Source organism: Rhinopithecus bieti, unplaced genomic scaffold (genome assembly GCF_001698545.2).
Source record: "Rhinopithecus bieti isolate Rb0 unplaced genomic scaffold, ASM169854v2 scaffold_28163, whole genome shotgun sequence".
In the NCBI taxonomy this organism is placed as follows: domain Eukaryota; kingdom Metazoa; phylum Chordata; class Mammalia; order Primates; family Cercopithecidae; genus Rhinopithecus; species Rhinopithecus bieti.
Genome location: NW_016813718.1, coordinates 2073989 through 2082715, shown reverse-complemented (window position 1 = coordinate 2082715; position 8727 = coordinate 2073989). Strand labels below are relative to the sequence as shown.

Here is an 8727-nt window from a genome sequence, read left to right as displayed (position 1 = left end):
AGACCAGCCTGACCAACATGGAGAAACCCCATCTCTACTAAAATACAAAATTAGTCTGACGTCGTGGCAGGCGCCTGTAATCCCAGCTACTCAGGAGGCTGAGGCAGGAGAATCACTTAGAACTCGGGAGGCAGAGATTGCAGTGAGCCAAGATCACAACACTGCACTCCAGCCTGGGTGACAGAGCAAGACTGTCTCAAAAAAAAAAAAAAAAAAAAAAATCCTGTTAGAATCCTGTTCCCTGATCTACCTGGGAACAGGATTCTAACAATCACCCATAGACTTCACCCCAAGATGGCAAGAGCCAGCTCAAGGCCTAGAGAAAGCCTCACTCACAGGGCAGATTTTCTAATACTGAGAATTTAGGGTTGTGTATGGAAGAGGGTTATCAGATAAAATACAGGATACCAGGATAAAACTGAATTTCAGATAAACAACAAATTTTCTAGAATAAGTACGTCTCAAATATTACAGGTGTCATACTTACGCTAAAAACATTGTTTATCTGAAATTTGAATGTAACTGGGTGCCATGGGTTTTTATTTGCTAAATCCAGCAATTCTACAACTACCCGACTCCACAGTCACGTTAGAAATGATGACAGTTTCACAGAGTAAAAAGAACAAGAAAATTGCAATCAGCTCACCTTTTGCTTATCCCTCAGGGTCTTCCTCTCGGTCCTGGCGCTCCCAAGTTCTGCACCATAACCTCTCTTGCCTCCATCCCACCTGACCCCTTAGCTGCTCTGAGCTCCTGTGGCCCAGGTATAGGCCAGTGCTTTTGTCTCTTAACTCAGCTGCATTGAGGTTGAATTTTTCAAAAGGAACTTTATTAGAAAACTAGAGGAGCATATAAATATCTGAATTCATTTAAAAAAATCGTAGTTATCGCATGTAAGGAGATTAAATATCAAAGCTCTGGGAGCTAAGTCCAGCCATGGCCTACTCATTCTTTTTCTCCGAATGTTACTGGATCCATTGACTTGCAGTGAGGGTTTTTAAGCTGGCTGTACCTTCAGTGAAGCCGAACCAACATTCCGGAAGACAGGCTCCACTGACTGCATATTAGAATCACCTAGGAATCTTTTTACCGCCTATCCTAGACCAATTAGATCAGAATTTCTAAGAGTAGGTTTGAGCATCGGGATATTTAAAAGCTCCCCAGGTGATTCTAATATGTATCCAGGGCTGCGCACTCATGCACATTGGAATCACCTGAAAACCTATTTAAAAACCTGCTTGCCTCCCACCCTCAGAAATTCTGATTTAATTGGTATGAGGTGTGGCCTGGGCATTGCGAGTTTTAAAAGCTCTCCAGATGATTTTAATGTGCAGTCAAGTTTGAAAACCCCAGCTCCTCACACTTTAACAGAGTCCAAATCTCCGGGGGATTTTACTAAACTGGAGATGCTGGGGTGGGGCCTCAGATTCTACATGTCTAACAAGTCCCAGGTGATACGATGCTGCCGGTCTTCATACCACACTTTGATTAGTAAGGTCCTAGATCAATGGGTCTCATGACTGGATCCACAGTGAAATTACCTAGGGAGCCTTAACAACTACCTCAGCCTGGGCCCCACCCCAGAGATTCTGATGTAATCTGGATGAGATGGGGTCTGGACATCAGGATTGTAAAAGCTCCCCAGGTGATTCTCATATGCAGCCAAGGTTGAGAACCTTGGCTGTAGACCAACATCTAGGCGTCATTTTACAAGTGGCCCTGTGACCCCCAGTGGGGAATACCACTCTCCACAAGCCTTTCTGACTCACCTCCGTTCCCTGCCCCAGCTGGCAGAAGATACTTTCTTCTCCTGCCTCAGAAGGCCATGCCCTCTAGTAAAAATTCCCTTTCTGCCACTCCGGGCTGAAGAAAGCCTCTAATTCCCAGCTCGGTTGCAGAAGAGAGACGATTGCCACAATACCCTGAAAGCATTTCTGGTCAGGCCTGCCCCTTTGGCTTTCCTCAACTTTACCTCTGATTATCAACCGTTCCCCCTGCTCAAGTGGTCTTCTCTAAGGCCGCCTCTGCCAGAGCAGCCGCGGGCCACAGAGAAGTACGCTTCACCTGCCAGTCACAAGCAAAGAAGAGAAGTTCTGTGCTTTGACAGAACACTATCAATCACAGATGCTGACCCAGTTTCATTACTTAGCTGTTCCCAGGCCAGTTAACATACAACCTCTCCCCTCTCCTACCTCATCCCTTTGAAATGGAGTTGTGGTGACACAGGAAACAAGATGTGGCCTGCAGGGAACCAAAGGGAAAACGTGAAATTAAGGAAATTATGACTCTATTTTGAGGTAATCTTCATGAAATTATTTATGAATCTTTTCTTTCCCTAAGGGGTGGCCATAAATCTCATCTTTAATGGATCTTCATTCATAGCTTTCATCTTCTGATGGGCCTGCATCTTTTATGGGAAGTTGGATGTTGTTGGTAGAAATGTTAAGTCCACATCTTAGGTGTACGGAGTTTGTATAAAATATGAACTCTAATGTGTAGAATTTGCAGGTCGCTGAAGTGTCACAGTCTACTGAAATGGGTCTGGAATCAATAAGGTACACATCAAACTCAATTGTATTTAATTTTCATTGCTACCTAGAGGAAAGCCTTGCATGGCCCTACATGCATGAAATTAAACATGAAAGCCCATCTGAAGTGTAGAAGCAATACTTAAAATGACCTGTAAATAGAGCAAAACACGGCAGCCCAGCCCATCGCGATATTATCGTTCATTTCTCTTTCCACAGTGGAGGTGACAGCCCCCATAAGAAAATCGGAAGAGACACAAGCACATTGCAGATCTAAAGGAGAGCTAAGTGTTTTCAGTTACACACCAGCAGGACTTCCCTCTCTGCACAGCCCTGGAGTCTCTTCCAAGTGGAAAATCACACTCTATCCTTCAGCCTGAGAGTGAAGAGAGAAGGCAAGTAAAACAAGGACCTCCTGAACTTGGCCAGCACTCGACCCCTGCTGCCCCCCACCCCACCCAGCTCAGTTCCTTGGCCGGTGAGATAATGGAAGGTTCAGCCCTTGCAGCTGACGAGGGGTGGGGAGCAGACGCCCACTCTGGGCACTTCCAGCTGACACTGACCTTTCAGTCATGGAAACATTCCCCAGACCGACACTAATCGGGGGCACATCTGGCGTTTGGACTGCATCCAGATGGGGGTTTGTGTTAGTCAAGTCAGCATGATAACCCGCTGGGGAGGGAGGGAGGGGAGAGGACAGAGCAGCTGAGAGCAATCCCCATCCTTGGCTGCGTGAGGGAGAGGTGGTCATGCTGTGGCCAGTGAGTCATAGACTAGAGACCACCTAATCCCTGTCCACCCCTGCTCTCCCTGCTCCCTCCAACAGAGGACAAAACTGGATCCACCCAGAAAGGCAACTCGCCAGAGTTGCACAACTGGTCAGCAGCAGACTGCGATCTCAGTGTCCCGGGAAACTATCTCAGTGTCTCATCCACTCTATTGCACTGCCCACTTTCTACACTCTCTCAAAGTGTAGCGTGTTATTTCAGGATAAAATGTGTGCTAAGGTGATGAAAAGAGTCCAGCTGTTTCTTCTCTTTCACTTCCTCTGATTTGTAAAAGTATAAGATGATTTTCCAAGACAGTGACAAACCACCATCGCTCACACCCATTCCACCCACCCCAATTCTTTCATCATAGCTTCTTTTCTGGATTTGGAAGAAGAGGCTGCCCTTTCTGACTGTTTCATGGACTTTTTCAGAAATCAACACAATGTCTTATCTCCCATCCCTAGAATGAGCAACTGCAATTGGGAATAAGACTTCATAGTATCGAAGGTCCAGCTACACAGGTCAGGAATGACAAATGGTCTTGGCCAGCTCTCAGCCTCTGCCTTTACAAAGTCTGACACCTGTTGCAGTCACGAATGGCACTGCTAAAGAGGTAATCAAGCAAACCAAAGCCAGGATAAAGGGGATTATGTCTCCACTCACCCACACAGAAAGAAGGCTGTCTCCAACTGCAGAAGGAAGTTCTTTCCATGGGCCCTGGAGCGCCCTCCCCACTTGTGGGCACCATGGTTCAAGTCTGCCCCAGTGATCCTCTCCTGTATAAGCCTCCAGGTCCAGATTATGGAAACCAGGAATCTCATCCAGCTGCTCAAATAACAAAGAAGTTAGCGGGATCTTCTGGTATGAATAATTGTAACTGCAGAGATCTATGCAGCCTTAACCCTTTGCTATAAACCTACAGAGAACCAAGGAAGCAACCCAGGTAAAAGCAAGACAATGGTCAGTGGTCAACTTCCCAAGGTAGGTTTCAGCTTCCACATTAACTAATCAGCTTGCAGAGCTTGCAGCACCTTCTACATCCAGCCTCTAGACAAAGGGCAACTATCATCCACCAACCGATTTTGTCCTCTTCTGGAAGAATCAGAAAGGAAAAATGTCTTCACTCCATTTCTCCTACCCTCCTCAAGATCACCTCCCTCCCCAAACCCCTCACTTCTGTTGTCCTCTCTAAGAAATATGCTTTATCCACTCCAATGGGCAGGACAGTAGTAACTGAGACAGGAGAATGACCCTCCTCCTTGCTTTAGGGAAGTTATCAGTTCCACCCTCCTTGGGAAGCTCTGTAGTCTCTGAGAAGAGGCTCACAGACACCATCACTCTACCTAAGCCAGTTAGGTCCTCTGCTGGTGCCAGCCTCTTTTTTCCCCACCAATGAGTTGGTACAAAGCCGTTCCATGTTCCATGCCAAACCAGTTATTCGCAACACTCATCAAAATCTGCCTCCGTCCACTAACTCAGCACTCCTGCTTTCCTAGCATAGCCAACCTCCCTAACGCCCTGACATCCTGGCCTTCAGCTTCACTGTTTACATCACATGAGAGATTTGGGTTTTGGAAGCCCAATTCCCTCTGAAGAAAGTATGCAGATGATTCATCTTCTCTGAAAAAACTACCCATCCCAGGCCTTGATATCCATGCCAAAAAGCTCCTGAGACGGGGCTCAGAGAGGACAGAGTCGGGGAGTTCTGTTACACGGGAGACCACTGTCTCAGTTTCCAAATGAAAAAGATGACACTCTGTTCTTGGGGCACTGCTTTGCCGGGGTGTCCTGCAGAAACCAAGGAAGCTTCCATCCTGGAGCCACTGTGGACACAGCCTTGGATCACCGTGGAGCCTCAGACCACACTGACTCCTCCCTGTCTCCGTGTCTAACCCCCTCTCACATAGAGAGATCTGACCGACCACAGACATCCCCCCTGGCCTCCCGAGTGGTTTCTTCAGCACAGCTTCCAGAGCCAAATTAAACGTTCACTCTATGTCTATAGACAAAAAGGGTTTTGACTAAACTCTGTGTTTTAGAGAGGGAGTTAAATGCCGTTAACTTTTTAGGGGTGGGTGAGAGGGATGACAAATAACAACTTGTCTGAATGTTTTACATTTCTCCCCACTGCCTCAGGAAGGTTCACAACGAGGTCATCCGTGATAAGGAGTAGACCTCCCAGCCGGACTGTCCCTCAGCCCCCAGAGGACACTCCACAGAGATATGCTAACTGGACTTGGAGACTGACTCACACTCCGGGGAAAAGCATGGAGCAGGGGTGCAGGGAGTGGGGCCAAGGTCCCAGGGACAGAATGTCTAGGAGAGAGATTGGGGTGAGAATCCAATGCAATGACTGTGGCAGCTCAACATTCAAGGGAGGGGGAAGAAAGATGTGCAGCAGAGATGGTAAGCTCCAAAATTTGAGGCTTCGGCTGCTGGAAAGTCTTAGGGGCAGAGATAATAAAACAAAACAGACTTTGAGGGTTTACTACACACTAGACGCTTTATGCCTTTACTTACTTATTATCTCTTATTTATTACTTTGTGTAACTCTTATATAAATCTTATGAAAACAGAAACCCTCACATAGCCATTTTACAGATGAGAAAAGTGACATTTTGAGAGGATAGCTAAGGATAGCTAGTAAGTAAAGGAGCTGGGACCTAAATCAAAGCCTTTCTAACCAGAGTACACACTCTTTTCTTTTTCCAGGGTAATTTTTTTAATTTTTATAAGTTCTGGGATACATGTGCAAAAGGTACAGGTTTGTTACATAGGTATATGTGTGCCATAGTGGTTTGCTGCACCTATCAACCTGTCATCTAGGTTTTAAGCCCTGCATTCATTAGCTATTTGTCCTGATGCTCTCCTTTCCCTCCTCACACCAGACAGGCCTTGGTGTGTGTTGTTCCCCTCCCTGTGTCCATGTGTTCTCATTGTTCAGCTCCCACTTATGAGTGAGAACATGTGGTGTTTGGTTTTCTATTCCTGTGTTAGTTTGCTGAGGATGATGGCTTCCAGCTTCATCCATATCCCTGCAAAGAACATGATCTCATTTCTTCTTATGGCTGCATAGTATTCCGTGGTATATATATATACCATATTTTCTTTATCCAGTCTATCATTGATGGGCATTTGGGTTGGTTCCATGTCTTTGCTATTGTAAATAGGAGTGCACACTCTTGACCACTACACTGGAGCACCAGGCCCTAGAAATAGTGACTATGTTCATTAACCAATTAGAAACTAGTATGTGGAGGGTATTGGGAGCAGGTTTAAGACTCTGAAAGATAGTCTGGCTTCATTTTAACCGGGGAATTAATCATCCATTCCATGCAGCACCATTTTCAGAAAAGGCATTCCCTGGCGCTCACCCTAAGTGTTTGTATTCTATGGCTAGATAAGCCAGTGTATAACCACTCCTTTTTTCACACTTCTTCCAGCAAAAACACAAAAGAGCATGGTGAGCTAAGCTTATACTCCTTACCAGAGGCCTCTGATGTCCCATCTGTTAGTAGGATACCAATCCATGGCTCCTCACTTTCTAGGAGTCTCGGAGGAGACAGTGGACCCTGGAGACACCCAGGACACAAAACCAGAGCAAGATGAAGAAGCTCCATTCACCTCTCCCCTCATTCTTGCCCAGAAATTTGCTCTATCGTCCCCATTTTTTGCCCTATCCAAATTACCCACCACAATTAGACAAAAGGCCTCAAGAGGTCTGCAGAGGGGCAGGATGAGGGAAGGGGTCAGCTTTTCTCCTTCAGTTAATTGTTTTGTGATTACTATAGACTTGGTCTAGTCAGGAAGAATCCGTCACTCTCAGCAGGCAGTGGGTGGGGAGAGGTACCAGCCGACTTAGAAGTATATATGGAATGTATTAAACCGTGGTGCAAAAAGAAAGGCCTGAGAGGTTAAACCAAAGAGGGAGATGCAGTTGCACAAAGTTAGGGGATTGAAAGAGTCCCCAAGGTACCAGAAGGTCCAACATAGTAAGAATTTTAAGAGGTGATAAAGGTAACTTGCTGTCAGAAGAGGCAGATATTACTAAAGAAACAAGTGAAATTGATTCCTTTCTCACGCCACCATAAAGGTGAATGGCTACCAGATGGTCAGACAGAAATACCTGTCCACAGGCTGCCGGAGAGAAAAATAAATGCAAGAAGAAATCAGATCCTCCTCTGAGCAGGTGAGCAGGAAATTAAAATATCTGTACACTGACCACAAAGCAAGACCACACATGGTCGTCAAGAGGCTGTTCAGAAGACAGCAGGAGTGGAAGTTAGCGTCTATCCTGTCTGCCGCCCCACACGCAGAGAACCTAGTCACAAACCTCCCAGTATCAGAGGGAAAAGCCTTTGGAGAAAACCCAGCAGAACCAACAGGAATAAAGATGGGACAGCAGAGACCCAGGCCACTGTGGGAAAACCGAGCTCACATCCTAGAAGAGTCATTGGTCCAAGTAACAATTCCTTGAGCACGTGTTATGTGCCTGGCCCTCGGCCGGGAGCTTTTTCAGTGTTTTTCTAAGTGTAGGCAGTTTCCGAAATGGCTCTCAGTGATTCTTGCCTCCCATGTAATCCCTTCCTCTAAGTGTGGGCTGGACTTAGGGACTTGGTTCTAATGAATAGAATATGTTAAGAGTGATGGGGTGTCACTTACTCCCATCAAAAAATCTCCCTGGATTTGTGCTTCATAGACTCCCATCTCTCCACTCCAGCATGCCTTTCAGATTCTGGGCATCGGTGAGCAAATCTTCTTCCTCTCTTTGAATAATCATCTTTTCTGTGGGCTTGTTGCTACATTTCTCCCAGAAGACACCCACATACACACACACACACAGCATGCACGCACACCATCACACTAGGAGGAGGAGGGCGCTCAGCCTCCTCTTGCCATTGTCCTGCTCCTTCCCAATCAATCTGCCAACCACAAATTAGCATTACACAGGCATTTACAGTGCAGCCTCCAGGGATAGATAGAAGCTGCTAATCCTTAAGAAGGAGCGCTGGTACAATAGCAAGTGGCCTGCAGCCTCATCTCCGCTCACGGGGGGGTGTTCCTGTGCAGCGCATCTTGCTCCTTTGTGAGCTGGCCAAGTCAACCACAGATGGTGGAGTCACTGGGCCTTGGGCAAAGAGGAGACACTGGAAATCTAAGGATCACCAAGCTTTGCAAATGCCCGCATGACACGCTGTTCACTGTTCGATGACTCTATTTATCCTCAGCAGATGATTCTCTTGGAATGGATTCCTTCTCAGAGCTTCCAGCCTGATCTTTTGTCAGTGTACCCTTCCATTTTTCATTTCTACTGGTTAACATTAATGAATGGCTCCAACTGGGACCAATCCAGGGCATGAAATCCCCTGGGGGGTCAAGTCTGTAGTTCCCACCTGCTCCACCCTCTCAGCAACTTGGATTAACAAAGC

At 46.5% G+C, this 8727-nt stretch overlaps 1 long non-coding RNA gene across 2 annotated transcripts; it reads right to left on the bottom strand.

Moving 5' to 3' along the window:
* Positions 1 to 2270: 2270 nt before the first annotated feature.
* LOC108513212 (uncharacterized) lies at positions 2271 to 4413 on the bottom strand. Of its 2 annotated transcripts, XR_001880813.1 has the most exons (4): positions 3962 to 4413; positions 3092 to 3200; positions 2835 to 2904; positions 2271 to 2541 (listed from the first exon to the last, which is right to left on the bottom strand). It is a non-coding gene; the product is annotated as an uncharacterized LOC108513212 (long non-coding RNA). The 2 variants fall into 2 exon arrangements; XR_001880814.1 differs by lacking the exon at positions 3092 to 3200.
* Between the last annotated feature and the right edge of the window lie 4314 nt (positions 4414 to 8727).